This window comes from Leucoraja erinacea, chromosome 3 (genome assembly GCF_028641065.1).
Source record: "Leucoraja erinacea ecotype New England chromosome 3, Leri_hhj_1, whole genome shotgun sequence".
Lineage (NCBI taxonomy): Eukaryota > Metazoa > Chordata > Chondrichthyes > Rajiformes > Rajidae > Leucoraja > Leucoraja erinaceus.
The window spans coordinates 26621097-26636581 of record NC_073379.1 but is presented as its reverse complement, the minus strand read 5'-3'; the positions used below and the strand labels follow the sequence as shown (position 1 = coordinate 26636581).

The 15485-nt window shown below is 43.5% G+C and overlaps 1 non-coding gene across 1 annotated transcript; it reads right to left on the bottom strand.

Annotated features, from left to right (window-relative positions):
* Window positions 1-14450: 14450 nt before the first annotated feature.
* On the bottom strand, window positions 14451-14523 carry trnak-uuu (transfer RNA lysine (anticodon UUU)). Its single transcript has one exon. It is a non-coding gene; the product is annotated as a tRNA-Lys (tRNA).
* Between the last annotated feature and the right edge of the window lie 962 nt (window positions 14524-15485).

Genomic DNA, 15485 nt, shown 5'->3' with positions numbered 1-15485 from the left:
GATTCTGTCTCAGAAGTATAAGAGCAGATATAATGGCAAAGGGTTAATGGATCCTGAGATTTTTGATGTGTAGGAAGGGACTATTGTAGATAAGTACTTGATGGTTATGTGTAGGAATGAACTGCAGATTAGTTTTAGAGATACAATGCGGAAACAGGCCCTCTGCCCACCGTCTGCACCGACTGACCAGTGATCCCTGCACATTATCCTACACACACTAGGGACAATTTTTAAAAACATTTACACCAAGTCAATTTACCTACATACCTGTACGTCTTTGGAGTGTGGGAGGAAACCGAAGATCTCGGAGAAAACCCATGCGGTAACGGGGAGAACATACAAACTCCATACAGACAGCACCCGTAGTTGGGATCGAACCCGGGTCTCCGGTACCGTATTCTACTGCTGCATTAAACCGAAGATACACACAAAAAAGAGGAACTCAGCGGGACAGGCAGCATCTCTGGAGAGAAGGAATAGTTGCCACTTCTGGTCGAGACCCTTCTTCAGACTGATAGGATTTTCAATGGTAGGCGCAAAGCAACTCTGCGCGTCAGGCATCATCTCTGGAGATTAAGGATTGCGTGAAAAAGGATCTTTTTCCTTCAGAGATGCAGCCTGTCGCTCTGAGTTACTCCATACTTTGTGTCTATCTTCGGCATAAACCAGCATCTGCAATTCCTTTCTACACATGAGATTTTCAATGTTCCCTGATAATGTCAGATTGATCTTGAGGCCGCCACATGACTGAGGCAGATTTTATGGATCTTACTGTCTATAAATCATCAGTTTATGAGCAGTCTAATCAGTACTTTCCTTTGCAATGCCCTGTTAACCACATGCAATTAAATCTCCAATTGTGGTCCAGCCTTAAATTAAAATAATGGACAAGGTGACAGAAGCCATGTGGTAAGATTCAATATTTATATACCATTTAGATCAATTTCTTTGGTGTGTCTACAACAATCAGTCTGAGGTTTCTGATCAAATTCAATCAGTGTGGGTCTGATAGTGCGATACTGTTGCTTCCGACACAAAATGCTGGAGTAACTCAGCGGGACAGGCAGCAACCATGGAGAGAAGGAATGTGTGAAATTTCGGGTCGAGATCCTTCTCAGCGGTATCAACATTGGCTTCTCTAACTTCGTAACCCTTGCTTTTCCACCCTCGCCATCTCTCCCCTTATCTAGTTCTCTAACCAGTATTACTGTCTCCGACTACATTTTATCTCTGTTTGCATTGTTGTTATCATCTCCCAGCTAACAATGATGTATTCTACATTTTCCTTGATCTCCAGACCAACAGAGGTCACGTAATAATGATACAATACATCTCTGACCCGTTAATTATACCCACCACACCCCCCACCTCCACTCCCTCCCGTGTCTCTAAAGTGCCATGGACTGCTAGAAACTTCAATACAATTAATATTAACTGTAAATTAAATGTTCTTACTCTTGACAATGTAAAGGGTTATGTGGCGAAGTCAGGAGGATGGGGTTAGGAGGGAGTGATAGATCAGCACTATTCTACACACACAAGGGACAATTTTACATTTATACCAAACCAATTAACCTAGTGTGGGAGGAAAATGAAGGCCTTGGAGAAAACCCACGCGGTGACGGAGGGAAACATACAAACTCCGTACGGACAGCACCCGTAGTCAGGATCGAACCAGGTTCTCTGGCACTGGAAGTGCTGTAAGTCAGCAAAACAACCGCTGTGCCACCATGCAGCCCTGTGTAGGATACGAAAGTGGGATAACATAGGACTAGTGTTTGGGTGATCGCTAGTCGGCGTAGACGCGGTGGGCCGGAGGGACTGTTTCCACGCTGTATCTTTAAACTAAACTATTTGGTTGAGATGTTTAGTTTCTGTTGTCTAGTGCTATTGCACAATGTTAAAGTACTTCTCAGTACAGGTGATCAAGGAGTTGATGATTTACTGTGGCAGCCTGAGGTTAACAGATGTATACCGGGGTGTGTGAAGAATCTGAAAACACAGGAGCTCAAGAGCATAAAGGACAACAATGGTTCAATAGTGTCACATGTACCTAAGTACTGTGAAAGTTTTCTTTGCATACAGTTTAATCTGCTATGCATGACAATCACAATCAATGGTAATCCTGCTATGTATTGGGCAAAACATACTAAGTATAAAACCGTAGATCACACTGAGTCAGCACACAAGAGTCGCCACGTTTCAGGCATTTGGAATAATGAAGTGGAGAAAGCTTGATCCAACACATCACATCATCACATCATGATGCATCACAGCAAGGTTTGAGAACAGCTCCATCCAAGCTGGAGAGTGGTGAATGTGGCCCAGACAATCACATAAACCGACCTCCCTTCCCATGACGCCACCTACACCTCACGCTGCCTCGGCATGGTCACCAGCATAATCAAGGACCATTCTTGCACTCCCTCTTGCCCCCTCTCCCATCAGGCAAGAGGTGCAGAAGTGTGAAAACGCGCACCTACAGATTCAGGGACAGTTTCTTCCCAAAAGTTATCAGGCAACTGAACCGTCCTATCACCAACTTGAGAGCGGTCCTGACCTACCATCTACCTCATTGGAGACCCTCGGACTATCTTTAAGAGTCAAGAGCCAAGAGTGTTTTATTGCCACGTGTCTCAGATAGAACAATGAAATTCTTACTTACTGCAGCACAACAGAATATGTAAACATAGTACAATGTGAACAATATGATAAACGACAGAGAAAAAAAGTTCAGTGTGTGTGTATATACATATACCCACACGTGTACACACACACACACACCCACACACACACACACACACACACACACACACACACACAAAACAAACAATAGTACACACACACACACACACCAAACAATAATAGTATAATAATAATAATAATAATAATAATAATAATAATAATAATAATAATAATAGTCTATTGTAGTTCAGAGCTTAGTTGAGGTGGTTGTGTTTAATAGCCTGATGGTTGTAGGGAAGAAACTGTTCTTGAACCTGGACTTTACACTTTTCAGGCTCCTAATACCTTCTTCCCGATGGCAGTGGTGAAATGAGTGTATGGCCAGGATAGTGTGGGTCTCTGATGATGCTGGCTGTATTTTTGAGGCAGCGACTCCGATAAATCCCTTCGATGGTGGGGAGGTCAGAGCAGGTGATGGACTGGGCAGTGTTCACAACTTTATGCAGTCTTTTCCGTTCTGTTGGCACGCAACAAGTTGCCACGATGCAACCAGTCAATATGCTCTCCACCGTACACCTGTAGAATCCTCTGGATCTTTAATCGGACGTTACTGGACTTTATCCTGCACTAAACGTTATTCCCTTTACCCTGTACCTGCTTACTGTAATCACATAAGGTCTTTTCAATGACTACACGGCACGCAACAAAAAAGCTTTTCACTGTATCACGGTACATGTGACAATAATAAACTAAACTAAACTAAACCATGAACATATCTGTGCAGATTTTGTATGGCTGAATTCTTCATCGCCATTGCACCAATTATGGTTGAATGCTGATGATTTATTGGCAAGAATTTGTCAATGACTTTACCACTTAATGGTATCCTGTCCCTGTGTGAGACATATTGGAACAGAAAATAGTTGGAAGGAACAATCAGTGGGAAATGAAACAGTGTTAACATTTCAGGTTGTATACCTCCACTGGGACTTTAGTTAAACTCCATGAGGAGTCCAACAATACAGTAATTGTGTAGGAAGGAACTGCAGATGCTGGTACACACTGAACGTCACCTATTCCTTTTCTCCGGACGTGCTGCCTGACCCACTGAGTTACTCCAGCATTTTGTGTCGATCTTAGACAATAGACAATAGGTGCAGGAGTAGGCCATTCATCCCTTCGGGCCAGCACCGCCATTCATGGCTGATCATCCACAATCAGTACCCTGTTCCTGCCTTCTCCCCATATCCCCTGACTGTGCTAGATAGGGCTCTTAAAGATAGTAGTCAAGGGATATGGCATAATGAGCCGAAAGGCTAGTTTTTGTGCTGTATCTCCCTATGACTATGCCTCTGTGAGGGGGCAAGCCTCCTCCATTGTTAGAATGAGGCCAAATGCAAATTGGAGGAACAGAACCTCATATTTAGCTATCCTATCCTACCCAGTCCTATGTTAATCCCATTTTTTATTCTCCCCACACTCTCTTCAGCACCCTCAGAATCTGCCAATCATCTGCACGCCAAGAGCACTTTACAATAGTCAATTAATCTACCTAGTGGCACATCTTTGAGATGTAGGAGAAAACTGAAGCACCTCGTGGGAAACACATGCGGACACAAGGAAGAACATGGAAACACCACATGGACGGCACCTGAGCTCTGGGTTGAACCTGGGTCTCTGGCACTGAGAGGTGATGACTCAGTGAGCTGTGACACCCATGGCAGATTGCTGTGGGCCGAAGGGCCAGTTTCGATGGTGAATCACCAAAGTTTATAGTGAAGTCTAAACAGAATGCAGAATACACTTACACCCACAGAGAATGTATAGTTAAAAAAGGAAGTGTAAAGTCACAATGAGTAAGTTGGAAAATTAGGATGACATACTTGACTTATGAGAAGTCTGTTCAGTAGTCTGATTATAGCAGCAAAGAATCTGTTCCTGGATCTGGTGGTATGTGTTTTCACGCTTTTTTATCTTCTGCCCAATGGGAGAGAGGAGAAGAAGGAATGACGGGTGGAAATAGCCTTTGATTATGTTGGCTGCTTTCGCAAAGCAGCATGGTGTAGATGGAGTCGATGGGAGGGGAGGATGGTCTGTGTGATGAACTGGGCTACACCAGAACTCTCTGCAATTTCTCGCCGCCTTGTGTCAAAGCTGTTGCCAAACCAAGCTGCGATGCATCTCGATAGGATGCTTTCTATAGTACATCTGTGGAAGTTGGTAAGTGCTTTTGGAGACACGCCAAATTTCCTTTGTCTTCTGAGGAAATTGAGGCAATCTTGGCCATGGGTTTTATAAATTTGAGATATTTTAGCACAGTCTAATTAGTGCATATCCAGAAAACAGATTAGGGATGGCACGGTGGTGCAGCGGTTGAGTTGATGCCTTACAGCGCCAGAGACCCGGGTTCAATCCTGAATACGGGTGCTGTTTGTCCAGAGTTTGTACGTTCTTCCCGTGACCGCGTAGCTTTTCACTGGGTGCTCCGGTTACCTCCCACACTCCAAAGATGTACAGATCTGTAGGTTAATTGGCTTCAGTAAATATTATAAATTGTCCCTAGTGCATAGGATAAAACCACTGTACGGGGATCGCTGGTTGAAACGGACTTGTTGGGCCAAAGGGCCCGTTTCCCTGCTGTATCTCCAAACTAAACTAAATTTGATGGACAAGATACTGAAGTGTTCAGGAAGGGTGGGCAAAGAAAAGCTGATTCCATTAAAGGATGGCTGAAGAAGCAGTTAACAGAAAATATAATAGGCAACTGAGAATAAAATCTTTGAAGTAGGGAATTATTATAATTGAGTCCATCAGCTGGACTCATAGAAACATAGAATCTTGTAGCACAGATACATGACTTCTTGACCCACCTTGTCCTGCTGGTCACAGTGCCTATCCATGCTAATCCCATTTGCCCTGCATTAGGCCCACGTTCCTCTCAGCCTTGCCTAACAAAGTACATGCCCAAATGGACCTACCACATCAATGCCAATGCTTGAATCTTGGGCAGCTTATTTTAGTTTAGTTTAGTTTAGTTTAGAGATATAGCGCAGAAACAGCCCCGTCGGCCCACCAAGACTGTGCCAACCAGCGATCCCCACACACTAACACTATCCTACACACACGAGGGGCAATTTACAATTTTGCCAAGCCAATTAACCTACAAACCTGCACGTCTTTGGAGTGCGGGAGGTAAGTGGAGATCTCCATACAGACAGCACCCATAGTCAGGATCGAACCTGGGTCTCTGGTGCTGTGAGGCAGAAACTCTACCCCTGAGTCACTCTAAGTGAGGCCTTTCCGACCTTAATCCAATGCAACGTAAAGACCAGTTGACTGTAATACACCCATAATAACGTGCTGGCCTGAACTGAATGCAATGCACTGTGAGGTGAAGCAGGTAACCAAGGATAAAACATTGAATAACGTCATTTATTCTGACACCTGCCCTCCACTAATCATCTACTGAAGCATCAAATTGCAGAAATTCAAGATTCTGAAAGGGATGATTGAATAATTCACCTCCCAGAACTGTTAATACAGGTTCGAAAACAATTTCAGCAACAACCTTGTATGAGATCTTTAAAAAGTTGAAGGTTGTCGAAGGGAAATCCATTTTCCTTTATGGACTGAAGTGTCAAGATCATCCAGGCCTGTCAATAGGAGATTATTAAAATTCTGAAACTAGACCATTTGCCACCCACAGATGTAGGTGAAATGTAGAGGACAAAGGCTTCTATTGTCAGCTACGAAGTTTGAAGGAGCTACATCGATGATGTATATAGGGAGAAGTTACCACTCATGAAAAGGTTAGAAGACTATTGGAAACACCCCAGCCATGCTAAAACCCAAACAGCATACACTCTCAGTTTAATTTAGTTTAGAGATACAGCGTGGAAACAGGCCCTCAGTCCACGCCGACCAGCAATCACCCATACACTAGTTCTATCTGGCACATTATGGACAATTTACAACTGACAGAGGACAATTAACCTACAGACATGTACGTCTTTGGAGTGTGGGAGGAAACCGGAACACCTGGAGAAAACCCATGTGGTCACAGGGAGAATGTACAAACTCCACATAGACTGCACCCATAGTCAGAATTGAACCCGGGACTCTGGTGCTGTGAGGCAGCAACTCTACCACTGTGGCACTGTGCTGCCCCATTGTTTATCCCCTTTTTGTGTAAGTATGAGGCTCCTTTGAATAAAGGATGCTTTGAAGAATGTGAGGATGCTTCGAAGAATGGCCTTTAAGCATTGTTGTACCAGGTACTGCAGCTTAGTTCATTGTAGTTACATTTAGCATGGAAACAGGCCCTTCGACCCAGCGATCCCCGCACATTAACACCATCCCACACACACTAGGGACAATTTACACTTATACCAAGCCAATTAACCTACAAAGCTGTATCTCTTTGGAGATGACGTTAGATGAGAGTTTACTGGCTTTGGTAAGGGTTTATTAGGGGATTTATTGGTTTTAGTAAGGGACATTTACCTCTGTTATCGACTTAATAAAGTAGCAATTGAAAATGGCTGTAGACACAATATTTTCATTATTAGATTTAGCAGGAATCAATTTTTATCGATTAACAATGATAACTGTCAGTTTTACCCCACATGTCAACATAATGAGTTTCCTTATTTAGGGATCCAAATTCATTTGCAAATCAACCAAGCAACAGTCATATTTATATTTTTCAATAATTTTCCTTCCAACTAACATAATTACAAAATAACACTATGATTTAAATCATGGCAGGTTATGTATTATTGATTAATACATATTTACATTTTACATCCTGGCAGGCATTTCGCTAATGCTCTTATGTTATTCTGTCTGTTGCACAACCCTAATTTTGTACATTGCTGGAAATACAAGGAAAAGTTTGGATAAATAGGGTCTGATTAGGAACAGTCAACATAGATTTGTGCCTGGAAGGTCATGTTTGACTAATCTTCTTGAATTTTATGAAGAGGTTACTAGGGAAATTGACGAGGGTAAAGCAGTGGATGTTGTCTATATGGACTTTAGTAAGGCCTTTGACAAGGTTCCTCATGGAAGGTTGGTTAAGAAGGTTCAACTGTTGGGTATAAATGCAGGAATAGCAAGATGGATTCAACAGTGGCTGAATGGGAGAAGCCAGAGGGTAATGGTGGATGGCTGTTTATCGGGTTGGAGGCAGGTGACTAGTGGGGTGCCTCAGGGATCTGTGTTGTGTCCTTTGTTGTTTGTCATGTACATCAATGATCTGGATGAAGGTGTGGTAAATTGGATTAGTAAGTATGCAGATGATACCAAGATAGGGGGTGGTGTGGATAATGAAGAGGATTTCCAAAGTCTACAGAGTGATTTAGGCCATTTGGAAAAATGGGCTGAAAGATGGCAGATGGAGTTTAATGCTGATAAATGTGAGGTGCTACACCTTGGCAGGACAAATCAAAATAGGACGTACATGGTAAATGGTAGGGAATTGAAGAATACAGTTGAACAGAGGGATCTGGGAATAACCGTGCATAGTTCCTTGAAGGTGGAATCTCATATAGATAGGGTGGTAAAGAAAGCATTTGGTATGCTAGCCTTTATAAATCAGAGCATTGAGTATAGAAGCTGGGATGTAATTTATAATTGTACAAGGCATTGGTGAGACCAAATCTGGAGTATGGTGTACAATTTTGGTCGCCCAATTATAGGAAGGATGTCAACAAAATAGAGAGAGTACAGAGGAGATTTATTAGAATGTTGCCTGGGTTTCAACAACTAAGTTACAGAGATAGGTTGAATAAGTTAGGTCTTTATTCTCTGGAGCGCAGAAGGTTAAGGGGGGACTTGATTGACTGGCAATTAATTCTAAAGGGTTGACGGTGGATATGCAATGGAAGACATTTAAAGACTGCATGGATGAACTACAAAAATTGTTCATCCCAGTTTGGCAAAAGAATAAATCAGGGAAGGTAGTACATCCATGGATAACAAGGGAAATCAGGGATAGTATCAAAGCGAAGGATGATGCGTACAAATTAGCCAGAAAAAGCAGCATACCGGAGGACTGGGAGAAATTCAAAGACCAGCAGAGGAGGACAAAGGGCTTAATTAGGAAAGGAAAAATAGATTATGAAAGAAAACTGGCAGGGAACATAAAAACTGACTGCAAAAGTTTTTATAGATATGTGAAAAGAAAGAGATTAGTTAAAACAAATGTAGGTCCCTTGCAGTCAGAAACAGGGGAGTTGATCATGGGGAACAAGGATATGGCGGACCAATTGAATAACTACTTTGGTTCCGTCTTCACTAAGAAAAACATAAATAATTTGCCGGAAATAGCAGGGGACCGCGGGTCAAAGGAGTTGGAGGAATTGAGTGAAATCCAGGTTAGCCGGGAAGTGGTGTTGGGTAAATTGAATGGATTAAAGGCCGATAAATCCCCAGGGCCAGATAGGCTGCATCCCAGAGTACTTAAGGAAGTAGCTCCAGAAATAGTGGATGCATTAGTAATAATCTTTCAAAACTCTTTAGATTCTGGAGTAGTTCCTGAAGATTGGCGGGTAGCAAACGTAACCCCACTTTTTAAGAAGGGAAGAGAGAAAATGGGGAATTACAGACCAGTTAGTCTAACATCGGTAGTGGGGAAACTGCTAGAGTCAGTTATTAAAGATGGGATAGCAGCACATTTGGAAAGTGGTGAAATTATTGGACAAAGTCAGCATGGATTTACGAAAGGTAAATCATGTCTGACGAATCTTATAGAATTTTTCGAGGATGTAACTAGTAGCGTGGATAGGGGAGAACCAGTGGATGTGGTGTATCTGGACTTCCAGAAGGCTTTCGACAAGGTCCCACATAAGAAATTAGTATACAAACTTAAAGCACAAGGCATTGGGGGTTCAGTATTGATGTGGATAGAGAACTGGCTGGCAAACAGGAAGCAAAGAGTAGGAGTAAACGGGTCCTTTTCACAATGGCAGGCAGTGACTAGTGGGGTACCCCAAGGCTCAGTACTGGGACCCCAGCTATTTACAATATATATTAATGATCTGGATGAGGGAATTGAAGGCAATATCTCCAAGTTTGCGGATGACACTAAGCTGGGGGGCAGTGTTAGCTGTGAGGAGGATGCTAGGAGACTGCAGGGTGACTTGGATAGGCTGGGTGAGTGGGCAAATGTTTGGCAGATGCAGTATAATGTGGATAAATGTGAGGTTATCCATTTTGGTGGCAAAAACAGGAAAGCAGACTATTATCTAAATGGTGGCCGATTGGGAAAGGGGGAGATGCAGCGAGACCTGGGTGTCATGGTACACCAATCATTGAAGGTAGGCATGCAGGTGCAGCAGGCAGTAAAGAAAGCGAATGGTATGTTAGCTTTCATTGCAAAAGGATTTGAGTATAGGAGCAGAGAGGTTCTACTGCAGTTGTACAGGGTCTTGGTGAGACCACATCTGGAGTATTGCGTACAGTTTTGGTCTCCAAATCTGAGGAAGGACATTATTGCCATAGAGGGAGTGCAGAGACGGTTCACCAGACTGATTCCTGGGATGTCAGGACTGTCTTATGAAGAAAGACTGGATAGACTTGGTTTATACTCTCTAGAATTTAGAAGATTGAGAGGGGATCTTATAGAAACTTACAAAATTCTTAAGGGGTTGGACAGGCTAGATGCAGGAAGATTGTTCCCGATGTTAGGGAAGTCCAGGACAAGGGGTCACAGCTTAAGAATAAAGGGGAAATCCTTTAAAACCGAGATGAGAAGAACTTTTTTCACACACTGCTCTCTGGAACTCTCTGCCACAGAGGGTAGTTGAGGCCAGTTCATTGGCTATATTTAAGAGGGAGTTAGATGTGGCCCTTGTGGCTAAGGGGATCAGGGGGTATGGAGAGAAGGCAGGTACGGGATACTGAGTTGGATGATCAGCCATGATCATATTGAATGGCGGTGCAGGCTCGAAGGGCCGAATGGCCTACTCCTGCACCTAATTTCTATGTTTCTATGTTGATAGAGGTCTTTAAAATGATGAGAGGGGATAGACAGAGTTGATGTGGACAAGCTTTTCCCTTTGAGAATAGGGAAGATTCAACCAAGAGGACATGACTTCAGAATTAAGGGACAGAAGTTTAGGGGTAATATGAGGGGGAACTTCTTTACTCAGAGAGTGGTAGCGGTGTGGAATGAGCTTCAAGTGGAAGTGGTGGAGGCAGGTTCATTGGTATCATTTAAAAATAAATTGGATAGGCATATGGATGAGAAGGGAACGGAGGGTTATGGTACGAGTGCAGGCAGGTGGGACTAAAGGGAAAAAAAGTTGTTCGACACGGACTTGTAGGGCCGAGATGGCCTGTTTCCGTGCTGTAATTGTTATATGGTTATATGGTTAAGTTAAAATAAATATCTAAAATAAACAGGCGACACAAGGTTGCAGATGCTGGAATCTTGAGCAAGAATGAAATGCTGGAGGAAGAAGCGTCCCAACCCAAAACGTGGACAATCCATGTTCCCCAGAGATGCTGCCTGACCCACTGAATTAATGCTTCAAAGGTGCTTTTTTATCACATATGCAACTTTATCAGGATTTATCAGAATTCAAAAGCATTTTAACAGGATGCATGACAGCTTGGATTGGGAATAGCTCCATCCAGCAACGTAAGAAATTGCAGTGAATTGTGGCCGCAGCCCAGACTATCACACAAAACAACCTCCCTTCTATCGATTCCATTTATACCTCATGCTGCCTCGGCAAGGCCAGCAGCATAATCAAGGACGAGTCACGCCCTGGTCACTCCCTCTTCTCCTCTCTCCCATCTGTAAAGGGTATAGAAGTGTGAAAACGCACACCTCCAGATTCAGGGACAGTTTCTTCCCAGCTGTTATCAGCTATATCCTATCACAACCAGAGAGCAGTGCTGAATTAATATCTATCTCTTTGATGTTCCTCAGACTATCCTTGACTGGACTTTGCTGGCTTTACCTTGCACTTGTCATGTATCTATCCACTGTTAATGGATTGGTGATAATTATGTGTAGTCTTTCCACTGACTGCTTAGCAAGCAACAAAAGTTTTTGCTGTACCATGGTACACGTGACAATAAACTAAACTGAAACTGAAAATGCACAGTGAAATTCTCTCTGCATATATCACACATGTAGGCACTGTATTTTTCTGTACCATTATTCAAAGTCCAAAGTCTGATCAGCCTGCCTGCTCAATGTACTGGAGCAGTTGCTGTGAACCGATTTCCCTCTCCTCTCCTTGCTCGGCCATCTTTGCGCGTTCTGCAGCCGACATTCAAGGCGCTGGACGCATTTTCCCGGTTCAACCTCCTACCGGCCCTGGCTCCTCTTCGGGCAGGTTCCCGTTCCCACCGACCCACGAACCTTCTGGGCGGGCACCACAGTGAAGGGCGGGCACCTTCACTCCAGCACTTTGTATTCTTTTGTGTAAACCAGCATCTTGTTTCTACTGCCAGACAAACTCAACGGGTCAAGCAGCATCTGTGAAGGGTAGTGAATAGACAATGTTTCAGGTTTGGGTCGAGTTTGAAAAAAGGTCCAGGCCTAAAACGTCTGTCCATTGCCTTCCACAGTTGCTGCCTGACCTAGTGAGTTCCTTCAGCACTTTGTTTTTTTTTAACTTAAAAATAAACATTGGTTTTAATTGTTAAAATTGTCATAATTGTCCTCTACAATTATGCCAAATCAATATTCAGTAAACACTGTGATGTTCTTGCAAATGGCTCAGAATTGTAAACTGTTCCAAAACAGGATATACTTTGCTTCCTTACAATGGTTCAATGGATCTTTATTAACATATATTTATTATGTACATCGAAATTTGTCATTCTGAAAATGCCGAATTTGTCATTCTGAAAAAGTCAAAATAAATATCTGCAGTTAAGCTGGCAACGCAAGGAACTGCAGATGCTGGAATCTTGAACAAAACAAACTGCTGGAGGAAGAAGGGTCCCGACCTGAAATGTTACTCCCTACACAATAGTCGGAATTTACAGGAGCCAATTAACCTCCAAACCTGTATGTCTTTGGGGGTGTGGGTCTCAGGGAGAAAGAGCAAAATCTACCTTTGCATGTGCATGTGTGAGTGTGCTCCCAATTTATTCCAGGAGAATCCTTGCTGCCACCTTCCAGGGGCCTGTGTTCGGCAGCTCTGCTGTGGGTGAAATCCTCTCTATAAACCTACGCTCTTTACTTCATTTCATGCCTTCATCTAATTTATCACCCCTACGGACCATTAAGTGGTTTGTGTAGCGGTGTGCCGTACTTGCCTCCTGCCACCTTTCCGAACACTGATATTCCACAACCACTTTGGCGTTTTATAGCTTTTAATGAGTGTGAAATGGGTTTCCATGAGACACCGTCTGAATTATTTAATGTGCGAAAGCATTGATAAAAATGTCTTTGTTCGAGGATTAATGCACCTGCACAATGTATCTTCATGCATGGAACCTTGTCTGAGTGTACCACTAAAAGACTGCCTTTGACACTTTCTGATATATATTTTTTTAAAAGAGCAAATCTATTGTGATTTGGGAGTTTTATCCCTGAGCTGAGCTTTTCCAGGTTATTAGTCATAAATACTGCACATTGAAATGGGGATTTTCTACGTCCGTTGTTTAAAAAAAACACCAAGTTGACGCGACAAGGTTATGGCACTCAGTGTCCTCATCCAACACCTGGCAGGAACAAGTTGGGGAGCCAGTCCATCAACTCTTAGCATCTCTGCCTTAGCTCTTGTGTATGCTCCAGCTGAGTACTGCGTACTGAGTACTGCACACCCGTATGGAGTAGCAGCAGACATACTAGCCTGGTAGACACGAGCCTGAACAGCACCTTGCAAACCATCACTGGGTGCCTTCAACCTACTCCAGTCGAGCAGCTCCCTATACTTGCAGGAATTCCGCCTGCAGGAATACGAAGGCAAGCAGCAACTCTGGCACTATCTCGTCATGTCATGGACCCAGATCACCTCCTCCAACAGGCTATCAGCAGTTAGCAGAAGCCACCCGACTGAAGTCCCGTTACCCCTTTGCTGCACATGGAAAACAACTCCTAGCATCAATCCAGCCAACTGAGACAAAAGCACACTGGATAGCCACCAAGTGGTCACAGGAGTGGAAGGCAACCTCATCTCCATTACACAGCTACATCTCTTCACCAGATAAAAACTGTCCAGAGTCTGACCTCCCCAGAGGAACATTGGTGAAGCTCAACAGACTTGGTACTGGAGTTGGGTGTTTCAATGCCAGCATGTGGAGATGGGGACTCTGCCATGTGAATGCAGAGCAGAACAACAGACAGCCAACCATGTCATCTCTGGGTGCCCGCTCTCAGTTATTAACCTAAATATTAAGGCAAAGCTTCACACGGATTCAATGTGGGTATAAGGCAGAGAAATGTTGTTTTACAGATATAGCATGGAAACAGGCCCTTCGGCCCACCCGTTCACTAATTCTATCTTGCACTAGAGATGTTACAGGAACCAATTAACCTACAAACCTGTACGTCTTTGGAATGTGGGAGGAACCGGAGCAGAAACCAGAGCACCCGGAAAAAAACCCAGGTCCTTGTGGTCACAGGAAGAACGTACAAACTCCAGACAGACAGCACCAGTAGTCAGGATAGAAGTCTCTGATGCTGTGAGGGAGTGACTCTACCACTGCAACACTGTGCTGCCTCAACAATCTTCAGAAGAATTTGGTCAAGATCAGCCATGTTACGTACAAGCAGAAATCATGTGAGTTAAAAGCAGCACCTGAACAGAGACTTGAACCCTGGACCCTCAGATTAAAAGTCTGCTGCTCTACCAATTGAGCTACCCAGGCTTGAGACAACACCTTAAGCAAGAACTTGCAATTAGACATTATACTTTAGAGATACAGTGAGAAATCCAGCCCTTCGGGCTACAGAGTCGGCTCCGACCAGCGATTACCACGTGTATTAGCATTATCCTGCACAATTTATAAATTACAGAAGTCAATTTACCTACAAATCTATACATGTTTGGAGTGTGGAAGGAAACCGGAGCACCCAGAGAAAACCCACGCGGTCACAAGGAGAACGTAAAAACTACGTACAGACAGCACCCGTAGTCAGGATGGAACCCTGGTCTCGGGCACTGTAAGACAGCAGCTTTACCCTTACACCACTGTGCCGCCCATTTAAAAGGTATTTTAAATAATTAAGTGACAAACTGAAATCTCATCTCTCCCAGACAGCATGGTGCGATGTTGAAGAGAAACAGGAAAGTGCTAGCCAAAGATTCCACTGGAATGCCAGATGTAGCAGGGAGACCTGATAGAAGTTTATAAAATTATGAGAGGCATAGACAGGGGTCACAGTAATGAATGGTGATTGAAGGTTGGCATTGACATGGTGGGCCGAATGGCCTATTTCCATGTTGTATCTCTAAACTAACCTATCAAATAAACAGTGCAGAACCAGGCTATTTGGCACTATGGTCCCTGTTCACCTCATGTAACTGTGCTAATCATCCCAATTGTTCTAAAATTATAGGTTTAAGGTGAGAGGGGAAAGATTTAATAGAAACCTAACGGGCATTTTTTTTCACACAGAGGTGGTTGTATATTGAACGAGCTGCCGGAGGAGATATTTGAGCCATAACAAATTTTAAATTACATTTGGACAGGTAAATGGGCAGAAACGGTTTAGAGAGATATGGGTCAAACACAGGCAGGTGGGACAAATGTAGATGGGGCATCTTGGTCGGTATGGACAAGTTAGGCTGAGGGCATGTTTCCATGCTGTATGACTATGACCTAAAAGG